Raw genomic sequence first — 13,599 nt, forward strand, 5'->3', positions numbered from 1 at the left:
GGTCTTTGCATTCATTCGTTATCAAAGTGTGCTGAGTGTTAAAGTGTATGCTAATATGAGCTTGGCGTTTCCTTTCTGCTGGTTGTGTGACGAGCAAAAAAAATACAGACAAAGTGACATACGGGGTTGTCAAGAGACTTTTCATTCATAAATGTCATTTATTAGGACCCAAGCACAAAGACCCAGATGGTGCAAGGGTCCTATTCTAATCACCATGTTTGTTATTGTTATTATTTAAGAATAATTTATGCCAAAACAAAGAATATTAATGCTTCATGTTTCATTTCTATGAAAGGCAGACATCAACGCACCTCTTTTCTGTGGGTTCTGAAGGTATGAAAACATTTTTTTTTAAAGACGCAACTATTCCACCTATAAAGCAGCAGCAGCCTCCATTTACATTATGTGAGCTGCATATTAATATTAATATTAACCACACTACAGTGACATTTTTGTTATTATTATTATTGTTAACTCATTCAATCCACGATATTTATCAAAAGTCATTCCTCTCTGTACTGTACTGTCATTTTATATTATTTTGACTGAAGGCACACAGAATATTGTCTTATTGTGCTGTACACCAAAAGAAAGATTAGAATTAGAAACCTTTTTCCATCCTTTAGTCATCAGCAGTAGAATATAGGTAAGTTTCAGGAAAATATCAGTTCCCAACAAATAAAAAGACTAAGACAAAACATTCACTTTGACGCAAATTTAGTCATATAAATTTAAAAAAGATGTGTAAACAATGATGCCACAACATAAACAACACAAAAAAACGGTGATTATGTTTTTTTTCCCAAATATTTACTCTGCGTGTGCATGCATTGAAATTTTCCTTCCATGCGCGAAACACAGCGAGTTGACTTTTCACGTCCTGGTTGCTGTGCTACATGTATTTCAATGGGAGAGAATGCAGGCCGAGTTCTTACAAAAAGACTTATAAAATGTATTAAAAAAAAGACTTAAAACTGCATCACACATGCTCTCTTCTATTGTGGAGTTACATCATCACCTCTGTGTGTGCAAAAAAAAAAACCCATAAATGATGTATAAATAAAGTTAAAAATAAAGTTATAAATAAAGTTTTTGAGAGCGAGCGGTCGGGTTGAAAAAAACGGCAAAAGTCCGTCTTTGGGATCGAATGAGTTAACATTTACACCAAAGAACTATGCTACTGGCATAGTGACACCTTACCACTCCACACGCTGTGGGTTTCTTTGAGCTTGGAAAAGTTAACAATAGGTGCAGCGCTCTTTTCAATGGGAAATCAATGCGACCAGTAGGAAAGTTAAATGACAATAGTAATGGTAAAATACTGTAAGTATTCCATGTTACCATGAACGTGCCTGTTACTACAAGGTTTAGTAGGTTGAATAGTATACTTTTAAGCTGTTCTTATATCTTTAGAATGCACAGAAAAGACAAAGACGTGTGCTCATGTCCCATGTGAGGATTGTGGATGATGGAGAAAATTCCAAAAAAAGGGCGGTTTTCCTTTAAATCACATTAGCACCCTGGTAGCTCCAGCTAATATTGTCCACGTGTTTAACTTGACATACAGTTGCATGGATATTAAGTAAAAAAAAAAACATGGTGTCTCTTGCAGCCCCGTGAATGCGCCTTTCCTGTCTTCTTTCTGCCATTGAACTTTTTTCTTCAATTGTCATTCATGGAGTTTTTCCAATGGTGCCAAAATAAAAAAAAATTTAAAAAAATGGCGTTCAAAACTGTGTGCAGTCATTTTCGTTTCAGTGCACGAACAATGTGACTTCATGGTATGGATTCCATCCAGGTGAGTAACTCTTACTGATTGTTACTCGCCATTGGAAAGTGAAAAGCAAAGTATTTGTGTTGCTTTGTCATAGTTCAAACCTCATTCACTCCCGACAATAAAAGCTATTTTAAAACTAGCGGCCATGACATGAGGACTGGTGTGGATGCTCCTGTCATAGAGGATCTTTGTGTGCTGTTTTGTGTTTGGAACTCTATGAAATCATTTAGCGCCTCCTCTGTAATCCTCTGTAAAAATCTGATTGAAAACACGTCCACCTACGATGAATAATCACATCTGCGTTAATCTTGGATGTTAAATGAGCGATGCAAAGGCGGAAAAACGGTGAAGACGCTCCTTCGGTGACGTAATCAGATTAACATGGATGCTTTTTGCCGTGTGGGACAAAGATCTTTATGTGCTTGCTTTTTTTGTACACATACCAGTGAAAAAGATGATGACGACCATAGAATCATAAATCTAGCTTTTTGCCACAAGGGAAAACCTGTCCTGGCTGCTTAGTACAATATATTTTTTTTTTACTTTTTACACTCCTAAATAGGGATGTCTGATGTTTTTGGGGGTTTTTTTGTCGAAAACCGATATTGTTCAACTCTCAATTTCCGGTACTGATATCCGCCGATACCGAAATATGTAACATGACATATCTCATATGGAGGAATGAACATATATGTGTTCTATACAGTATTTTTTAAATATTGGTTTTCATGAGGCTGCACGGTGTGGAAGTGGTTAGCACACATGCCTCACAGCTAGGAGACCTGAGTTCAATTCCACCATCTCTGTGGAGTTTGCATGTTCTCCCCGTGCATGCGTGGGTTTTCTCCGGGTACTCCGGTTTCCTCCCACATTCCAAAAACATGCTAGGTTAATTAGCGACTCCAAATTGTCCATAGGTATGAATGTGAGTGTGAATGGTTGTTTGTCTATATGTGCCCTGTGATTGGCTGGCTGGCGACCAGTCCAGGGTGTACCCCGCGCCTGGGATAGGCTCCAGCACCCCCACGACCCGAGAAAATTAATGAATGATTGGTTTTCACGATCAGGGAAAAATCAGATACTGATATCAACCGATTTCGATTCTCAGTACAAAGGTAATGGTGAGTATACAGTTTGGAGGTTTTAGGGTCATTCAAAGCATCCCAACTATGATGTCATCTGTATTGTATTTTTATTATGTTTTAGCGGTGGTTAACTTCTTTTTACACTTGCACAGCCGCCCGAATGAATCACTGTAGAGGCTGCTCTTGACATCTCAATTAGCCAACCCTAATTAAAAGACAGATATCTGTGTCTCAGTGCAATATCAAACAAGTACCCAAAAGGAGCTGGTACACACGCAATAGAAAAGACGGCAACATTTTTTTGCACACTCGCTCACAATATAAGCTGAGATGATAAATGTGTTTCATATCGCCAGTGATGACAGAATCCAGGACGAAGCTGCTCATGCATATAATTCATAATCAGCGCAATGTCAGCGTTTACTCCGCTGATGATGCTGATGATGCTGCTTGGCATATTTGCTGCCTTCCATACTATTATGGTTCCCCTCACAAGTAGAACACAAACTGGTGATATAAAGGTTGCTAAGGGGGAATCTAACCTAAAACTGCATGGAAATCAAATATCTGTGTGGAGTTTGCATGTTCTCCCAGTGCATGCGTGGGTTTTTTTCCGGGTACTCCGGTTTCCTCCCACATTCCAAAAACATGCTAGGTTAATTGGCCACTCCAAATGAATGTGAGTGTGAATGGTTGTTTGTCTATATGTGCCCTGTGATTGGCTGGCCACCAGTCCAGGGTGTACCCCACCTCTCACCGGAAGATAGCTGGGATAGGCTCCAGCACCCCCGCGAGCCTCGTGAGGAAAAACCGGTGGAAAATGAATGAATGAATGAATGAATGAATAATATTTGATATTTACTTGATAAATAATTTGATATTTTTTATTGATTTTTAATTGTTTTTTGTATTTTTTTTACAAAAAAAAATATGACACATTTCATATAATAGAGCAAAAGCAGGATAATAAGCAAGCCAATAAGCAGGCTAATACTAGCCTACTACGACTAGTAGTAGTACAATAATCTGAAGAATAATAATGATGACAGTAATAATAATATGTTAATTAATAATATTCATTCATTCATTTTCTACCGCTTTTCCTCACGAGGGTCGCGGGGTGCTGGAGCCTATCCCAGCTGTCTTCGGGCGAGAGGCGGGGTACACCCTGGACTGGTGGCCAGCCAATCACTGGGCACATAGAGACAAACAACCATTCACACTCACATTCATACCTATGGACAATTTGGAGTCGCTAATTAACCTAGCATGTTTTTGGAATGTGGGAGGAAACCGGAGTACCCGGAGAAAACCCACGCATGCACGGGGAGAACATGCAAACTCCACACAGAGATGGCCGAGGGTGGGATTGAATCCTGGTCTCCTAGCTGTGAGGTCTAAGCGCTAACCACTTGTCCATCGTGCCGCCCGGATATTTTTATTTTTATATATATTTTTTTGAATGTCTACTACATTCATTCATATCCTGTGTATCTCAGGGGTGAAGCCCCCCTTTGTCCTCAGAACCTAGTGACGCCCCACGGGGCTATATGTGCCCTGTGATTGGCTGGCGACCAGTCCAGGGTGTACCCCGCCTCTCGCCCGAAGACAGCTGGGATAGATTCCAGCATCCCCCTGCGACCCTCGCGAGAATACGCGTTAAAAAATGACTGAAGTTATAGTAAAAAGTAAAACTAATGTATAAAAAGTGAACTGACTCGGTGTCAGTTCCTTCGTCTAGCCGTCTCTTGTCTTGTTAGCCGCAGACACAAGAAAGAATGAGACTGTGTTGATTTTCTCTCCTCATTAAAGATTGCGTTTAGGCCTGCGAGGTGTTTAGAACCTCAGTTTGACACCAGTCAGAGTGCGTGCTTGTTAGGATGAACGGCACAACAAAACTGGCAAACTCACGCGACCTTTGGAGGATACACTTTAGTCAAAATAAAATCTGGCTTTTGGCACTGAAGCACGACGCAAACCCCCCAGGGGTGGGGAAGTTAAAACTCCCTAAAACGTGACGCATTTGAAGATGACTGACTCCAAAATAACAAGGAGATGGAATTGACTTGAGATTAAATCATTTTTGACAGAATCCAACTAAATGTTATGTGTTTATTGTTGAGATGAGGTCGTAGAAGAAGATGCTGAGCGGAAGAAAAATCGCTCTAATAAGCAGCTGCTGACTCACACGGCGCCGGCGGATTAATAATCAGCTGTGGACGGCCTAATTGAGAAATTTCATTGTCTTAAATAAGTGAGGAAGAGCCTGTGGCCAAGGATGGGAGAGGAAGAGCAATTTCCCCCCCCACTCCCGTTCCCCCCGCAGCGGCGTTTTCATCGCTTATTAAGCAGCATTGATCTTCCTCCTCCAGCGGCGAACTCGCCTTCGCCATCTGTGCGGCAATGTCAAAGTCATGGGACGAGCAATTTCTGCAGTTTTACTTTTAAGGCCGTTGCATCAAAGATCCTCTATTCCCAGCATGCAGCCGTTGATTCTTTGGCGGTTTGATACATTTCATTTGTGACTCACACAAGCTGGGAAGAAGAACTTCCACGATTTCATCTTCAGCTCAATCACAACTTCATGTTTTATTCATCGGTTTGGACGCAGACGAACACAAAAGTGAAGCCAAAAGTTGTGTAACTGCCAAGCAGTGTGTAATATGTAGCGTCTTCTTAATCTTCTTACAAAATAAACAAACTAAGTACTAACTAGAAATGATATAAACGGAAACGAGCCAAGTTTTGTGCCATGGCGGACTTGCTGTCATGGTGATAAACACCGGCGAAGGTTGGCGGCACCTCGGAGAGTCAATGCAAGCTAGCAGAGTTTAGCACGCTCGTGTGGTTACGGGCTAGATGAGTATATTTTTACAGTTTCACAGGTTGTGAATGAAGACGAGAAGCACGATTGTTCTTGTACAGATGTTCTCAACACACAGAGGACATACTAGCGGCCTTCCAAAATAAAAGCACCATTTGAGTGTCATGCAAAATATCTACATTTAGAATTGCATGGGTGACTACATCTTCCTTAATCACAAGCACAGGCATTACCGTTTGTTGAAAATTTTGTAGCAACATGGATTTAAATTTTATATATCGTTTTATATATACATCTCCAAAATATTGTACTATATGCTAAGGTCCATATGAGCCAAGCCTACACACAATCAAACGTAATATTATGATTTCTCGAGGAAATTGAAATAATGTTCTTCTATTGTTTTTTTGCTGTCCGCATTACGATGTTTTTTTTTAAAAAACATATTACATTATTCTCTCCAAGTGACCATCGACCTAATTCTAATTCTTAATTCTTGTCACATGACGCCTTTATTCTGGTAAAGTTATTTATTCTCACGTTTACTCATCAAATCTCGACTTTGCACACATGAAATATCGACTTTCCCCCATAACGTTACAATTTTATTGGCTGAAAACATTTTCTCTGAAAATTACGACTTTGAGCTCATGAAATTATTTATTTTTTTTTTTAATTGTAATATTGCGATTTTTTTTTTCCTGTAAAGTTATGACTTATTTCTCGCAAAATTACATCTTCTTTTATGGTCTGTCTGACTTTATTCGTACAATTACGATTTTCTGGTAGGCATGTGACTGTGTTTTCGTAACATAGCTTTATGTAAGACATAGCCATTACTTTTATAATACATCATTTCCTTGTAAAATGGTATTGTTGTAATTCTTCTACTGTTCAGTGTGGTTCTGATAGGCCTTTGTAGATTTGTGTGTGGCGAAATAAATACACAGAACAAAGTCAGCATGAAGAAATTGTATCCTTTGGAAAAAAACGCACGGTAAGTATGCTGACAAACGTCTCACAAACAGAATTAGCTTTTATTGTGTGACGAAAATAAAGATGACTTCCTGCTTTCCCACACTGATGCATGTCATCACAGGAAGCAACAGCAATCCTGCATCCTCCGTGTGTAACGAGCCATATTCCAGCGACTCATTAAATTAGGTATGGCACTGTGCGTTGCTTTTGGAGTTGTCTCCAGCGTGAATGAAGGCGAGCGTTCAGAGGAAGAGACTCTAAAAGATTGTTTTGGGGTTTTTTTTAGCTTTTGGAGATTAGTTTGAACAAAGTAAACACGGCAGGAAGTGATCGTCTTCATTGGGTGCTTGTTATTCCGCTTTTTGTCACATCGACTTTTTACGGGAAATGCTGCGACGCAAATAGACACCTCGTGCTTGGACCGCACACGTGGCATCTGTAGAGCTGATGTATGTGGTGGAGTTCAAAGAAAAGATGCCACTGTGTGCTGCATGGAGCCAAAAATATGAATGAGTTTATTAGTATACTTGGTCATTTGTATGGAAGACACGTGTCCCAATACTTTTGCCCTCTATGGTGTTGTTTCACTTCATGTTTCTGCTTATTGTTTTGCACTCCCTCCTTTTCCAGTTCCTCCTTATAATAGCTTCCATACCTTTCTGTTTTAACGAGCAAAGCGTAGGATTAATGGCTGCCGGTGGAGGCAAACGGGCGTCCGGGGAGTTCACCTGTCAGGAGCCGGGAGCGTGCGCTCGTACGGCCTCTTAGAGGGGCGATGGATGTTGTTACGTAACTGTGCCAGACGTCACCTTAGAGGAATGCCGGAATTGGAGATGAGGGGCGGCGGGAGTGGGTGTTGACACTGCAACATGCATGGACAGGAAGTTAAGACTCCATTAGTTCTAAGTAGAGCCATGAGTGTCCGCCACGAGAGTCATTCTGTGTCTGTGTGAAGCCTTCTGTCCTGAGGTCATGCAGTTAACTGATTCGAGGGTGTGAAAATAAATAAATTTGACAAATTAAGAGAGGATGTGCTTCTAAAAGAGAATCACGTGCATCGTTATGTAGCATAGTGTTGCATGCTGAGCTAGCAAAGTGATAATGTGTTGCATGCCACCCTCAGGCCTTTAACACATTTGACCAGAAGTCTTCCTGACACTGATCGCAGTTCAGGAAGGCATAAAGGTAAACATGATGACATAACGGCCTAAAAAAAAAAATGCCATGATGGTGTAGTGAGCCCAAAAAGGGGAGAGCGTGACGGATATGGAAGTGTTGAGTGGAGTAACCAGGCGCTGTCAGCTTCTTTGCTGCTGCGGAACACACAGATGGCAGCTGAAAGGTGTCTGTGTGTGTGCCAGTTTGTCCTTGTGTATTTTCATTTGGTCAAAATGCGTGTGTGTCAACACTGAACAAAGAAGGAGGAGGAGTTACACACACACACACACAAGGACGCTGGAAAGGTGAGGAAAATGAGCAGAAGGAAACAAAAGCAGAGGCACTTTGCGTTTGTGAATGCCGATCTTAAATATGAATAAATGACTGCTGTTTTGTGGTTGATTAATGCCTATTAGTAGTCAAGAAATATTGAAAGACAAGTTATATGTAGTATTGTGGTCAGTAGGCATCAGTAATGTTATGAGTTATGATGTACTTTCACACTCTATGGCAGGGGTCTCAAACACGCGGGCCGCATGTTTGAGACCCCTGCTCTATGGAGATTGAGTGAAAAAAAAAATCCTCCCATTTCATGTGGAAGTGGTAAGTTTCTGGCTTTTTTGTCCTCCTTCCCCACTCCGTTTGAAAGACGTTTTTAAGCATAGGATGCATAAGGGGCTCTAATCGTGTTAAAACCTGCATTTAGAATGTCATAAACTGTTTTTTTAATAATCGAAAACATTCTAGTGGAAATTCTTGTGGAAATTTGGGTGTGGACCCAATTGACCACAAAAAACAAGGGTTGATGTTGTGTTTTTTGGCTGTAAATTGTTTCAAATTTACAAACAACATTTTGTCTTTTTCCGATGGGGTCTGTGTTTTGATGGTTTTTAATGACTTTATGTTGCCAACTGTAACATTAGAATTTGGTTTTACACATATTTTGGTAAAAAATTAAATATCGGAAATACCATTTGAGAGCTTAAAGTAGAACTTCCCGATAGTTGGTGGTGAGGTAACCCTTTTTCTTTTCCTGGTTTCAGTGAACATGCTGACAGAATGGATTCCAGCATTTCCACATTTGACACGCTGTGTGATATTTGATCAGCAGGTGGTGTTAATTGGCTCTAAAGCAAGACTGCAAGCTCGCCCTTGATCCCTACCTTGACACCGGCCAGGATATTGGGTCTGGGGATCAAAGAACGAGTCGAGCTGCAGCCTCTTATGGGTCATTCTTATCAGTATATGAAGTCTCCAGATCCAATTTACAGTATAGCAGCACTGACATTTTGCTTTACAGGATGGGAATGTCAGTGGATAGACGGAGAGACAGATAATATAGATATATATATATATATAGATATATATATATATATATATATATATATATATAGTTCCTGTAGCTACAGTAGATAAGATTAATAGATCATAGGTTAATTCCACAATTGTGTTGAGCGTCTTTGGGAGTAATGCACCACAGAAGGGTACCGGTGATGGCAAAGTGGAAAAATGTGGATCATTTGAACACAAATAGACCTAAGTCAGTTTCATATTTCATTGTGTTATCATGACAAAGATTCAGGTATTAGCTTACATTCGGCATCTATAATATCTTTTCATCCAATCCAATTCAAATTGATAGCCAACTATGCACTATTCTACTTCATGCGGATGTATGCATTAGCCTCACTGAATGGAAATACATTGAAATGATACATGTTGTTGAAATGCTGTTCAGCTTTTCCAGTCCGCGTGTGCTGCTAAGCGCAATTTAATTAAATGCTGGAGATGCAACTAATTTAGATCTTGTTTGAAGGGTAAACAAACGTGTCTCCCTGCAGAGGAAGAGGAGGAGGCCGCTTGCTTCCTGTCGCCAAATACAGTATGAAGATGGAGCATTGAAGTCGTTCAATGTTTCATCAGAGTGACTTGATCAAGCTTTCATTATAAGTCTAGATTTTCACACAGAATCTGCAGTGTAAAGACTTTTTTTTGGAAGCAAAGGGAGAGTAGTAATAATAATATTAAAGATGGAAAAGACAGCTTGGAGCCTTCAAGATGACTAATTTTGGAGCTTCACAAAAATTGCAAAAAAAAAAAAAAAGTAAATTCCGTGACTGTATTGTGGATAAGTTCAAGAGGAGTTCAGTTCGGTGTCAGTGCACAAACTTCTCCACCTCCCGTCTCTCTACTTTTGTGTGAGGCACACTCAACTTTCTGCGGTTGTGCTTACATGATATTGCACATAAACTGGAGAAGTGTGAGTCAATTAAACTGCAGTTATTTGTTGGAGAGCTGTCAAATTGATATATATTTTAAAAAAGAACAAGGAAGGGCAAATACTCATAAAGGCTGAAAGGCGTAAACTTGTGACTGTTAAAAAAGTAACAGAGCAGCTTTGAAGGAGATATTGTTAAATGGGGTTATATTTACAAATAAAATGCTGCAAAATGTGCTAGCTGGATCATATCTGGATAATACTTCTAACTAGGGATGCCGATAATTGTTGGTTTGAGCTGATATTAGCATAAAAATGGGTTGAGATCGGTATCTGACTTTTTTCCCCGATCATGAAAAAACGATATAAAAAATTAATTCCAAAATTCATTCCACAACAGGAGATATGTCATGTTACACATATCGGTATCAGCTGATATCAGTATCGGAAAATAAGTTGGACAATATCAGTATATCGGTTTTCAGCCAAAAAGCCAATATCGGACATCTTGACTTCGGACACTTCTGTTTAGCTTTATTCCAATGAGGTTTGAACCCTATTTCAGCTAAACATCATTGTGGAAAATTTAATGATCCTTAGAATATAAACAACTAATGTACAATAAAACTAAAGCAGAGCAAAAAGAAGACGGAGAGTTAAAATTACATTTGTAAATAAATAAAACGGCAGTACGAAAGATATGGACGTCTTAAACCAAAAGCAGCTGTGATGCGTTTATTATTTGTTCAGTGCTAAATTCCTGGGATTTAAAAAAAAACAGTTATATTTATAAATATAAATAATCTGTTTAGCTTTATTCCAATAAGATTTGAGCCATATTCCAACTAAATATCATTGTATATATTTTAATCATCCTTAAAATATAAACGACTAACGTACAATAAAACTAAAACAGAGCAAAAAGAAGACAAAGAGTTAAAATGACATTTATAAATCCATAAAACGGCAGTATTTCGCTTTAATGTCTAACAAAGCCACACAAAGCTAGCAATTAGCTTCATCATGCTAGCATCTTAGCCAGGAAAACTGCCCTCAAAGTTGACCACTCAGGTCCAAAACAAGAACTAAAACAATGTAAACAAGAAGTCTGGTTAACCAAGGACTGCTATTATAATATCTGAATCTAGCCGGGAGTACTAAAGACCTGGAATAAGAAGTTACTGCGACATTAAAAGGCTAACTATTCACGGCTAATGAGGTATTTAGCAAGGGCAATGCTAGTAGCAATGTAGGGCAGACGTAAAATATGTCGTGGTACAGTTAATGGAAAGATGAAGAATGAAGCTGTTAGTCACTTATATCCTACATGGAGACTCCAAAGTGTGCATTCATAAATCAATGTGGCGTACATAGTCGTGTACATTTGATGACGGACAGATCAGATGCATTATACACAAATCAAGGAGAAGGAGGAGTTGTATGGAAGTGTTTTAGACAGATAAGGTAAGTTTCATATACGCCGTTCTTGAATAATAATATAATTTAGTGCGCCATAAGACCCCTCATGAAAGTGATGAAGCAGGCATTTATGTATGTTGTGCACAACTAAACCAAATACAATCCATATTATTGTATTTCTATGCAAATTATTATGAAATTGATGCCTGTGTCTGCTTGAAACTTCCACTGGAATGCTCACTTTTGGCTTCTGCTGAGTTTGGAACTTGCACAAGTGCATTTTACTGTAAGACAGAGCAGAAATAACCACTAAATGCCTTCATTCACAATTTCCCTTTTCCCACTGGAAGCTGGGACACATTAAGCAAGTTCAGGTAATGGGGGAACCAAACGGTTGTGTAAACAGGAAGTTTATTTGGAATGGAAATGACTGATTTTTGTCTCAGACAAGCAAAATTGTCTCTCAGGTGACTAACATGGGATTGATGATGTCATTAACGGACAGTTTAAAAAGCAGACACAGTATAACATTTCGCAAATTGTAGTTAATTGGTTCCAGACCCCGCCATGTTAAGTGAATATCCTAAAATAGTATTCGATATTATTCATTCATTCATTTTCTACCGCTTTTTCCTCAAGAGGGTCGCGGGGGTGCTGTCTTCGGGTGAGAGGCGGGGTACACCCTGGACTGGTCGCCAGCCAATCACAGGGCACATATAGACAAACAACCATTCACACTCACATTATACCTATGGACAATTTGGAGTCGCCAATTAACCTAGCATGTTTTTGGAATGTGGGAGGAAACCGGAGTACCCGGAGAAAACCCGTGCATGCAAGGGGAGAACATGCAAACTCCACACAGAGATGGCCGAGGGTGGAATTGAACCCGGGTCTCCTAGCTGTGAGGTCTGCGCGCTAACCACTAGACCGCCGTGCCGCCCTATTCGATATTAATATATTGAATTTTCTACCATTATAGTCATAGTTATCACATTATTAGAGACCTGTATAATTGAAACAACACCCCTACAGTCACCATAGAGATGGCTGCTGCTAGCACAGCAATCTACTGAGCTAGCGAGTTGGCGTCTCAAATTTACTGATTGCGAACTTAAGAAAGGGAGTTGGGGAGAAGAACAAAGTAAGAAGCAAAGCCTTACCACTTCCACACAGAATGAGAGCAGAACTGGGAGGAGAATGAAAACTTGTTTTTCAATATTTTTCAAGACAAATTTTTATGAAAACGTGAGGGAGCAATGTTTGAACTGCAATGTAATGAGGGATGACTGTACTGTAAAAATATCTGTTCCAGGGTCAAACTGTGGTCATTCAATAACCTCCCTATAAATACTGTACAGTATTTACTGAATATAACCCTCGCTACTGATACCGTATGAGCATCTTTTAGAGCAGGGGTCTCAAACTCACGGCCTGCGAGCCAATCAAGGACCCCGCCTTGATATGAAAGTTTAATGTTAGTGTGGGCCGTGCGAGTTTGATATGGATGCTGTATGGTACCATGTACCCAGAAATGACAGCCTAAAGCTGTTTGAGGGCCTGCTAGCTCGGGTTAGCGCCAGGATTTCCAGGCAGGAAACCAACTACAGGTTCTTTATTTGGAATAAAACTGTAAATACAAGTCACAAGATGAAGCAGCTCATCAAACATGTGCTTAAAGTTACGATGCTGCTAACGTGCTAATTGGGTCAAATGATTAAGTTTCATTAATGTTCATGTTAAAGATTAAATAACTGTTAATAATGTTCATTTGAATCTGAAAAAAAAATTATTTCCCTACCCACCAACTATATGTGGTTTCTTAAGTTTTTCTTTTTTGCTGTTTTATTATTATTATTATTATTATTATTAATATTTATTTATTTTTTTATTTATTTTTTTCATCTTATGTTGTGTAGAAAAATAAAAATAAAGATATTTGAGAACAGTGGAATGTTTTATCAAAGCTTTTCTTGTGGAAAAATGGAACCAAAGCATTGAAAAAAATAATAATAATAAATAAATGCATTTTTTTTTTAACCTGATGTGGCCCAGTCTCACCCAGACCCTAGCTCCAGTGCCCCCCCAGGTAAATTGAGTTTTAGACCCCTGTTTTAGAGGGAGGGACAGCAGGGGTGTT

General features: G+C 39.4%; 1 protein-coding gene across 9 annotated transcripts in view; it reads right to left on the reverse strand.

Annotated features, from left to right (window-relative positions):
* Window positions 1-13,599, reverse strand: part of LOC131138124 (uncharacterized) — a 141,042-nt gene that overhangs the window by 96,493 nt on the left and 30,950 nt on the right. The window contains exons 4-5 of one of the 9 annotated variants that reach the window (XR_009132044.1): window positions 7,393-7,526; window positions 7,082-7,323 (exon numbers count right to left, since the gene is read on the reverse strand). The exons of 7 other annotated variants lie outside the window; for them this stretch is intronic. The gene's annotated coding sequence lies outside the window, so the exon portion shown is untranslated. Of the gene's footprint in view, window positions 1-7,081; window positions 7,527-13,599 lie in introns of those variants that run through there. One more of the 9 variants, XR_009132041.1, reaches the window with a different exon arrangement.

This window comes from Doryrhamphus excisus, chromosome 11, assembly GCF_030265055.1.
Source record: "Doryrhamphus excisus isolate RoL2022-K1 chromosome 11, RoL_Dexc_1.0, whole genome shotgun sequence".
NCBI lineage: Eukaryota > Metazoa > Chordata > Actinopteri > Syngnathiformes > Syngnathidae > Doryrhamphus > Doryrhamphus excisus.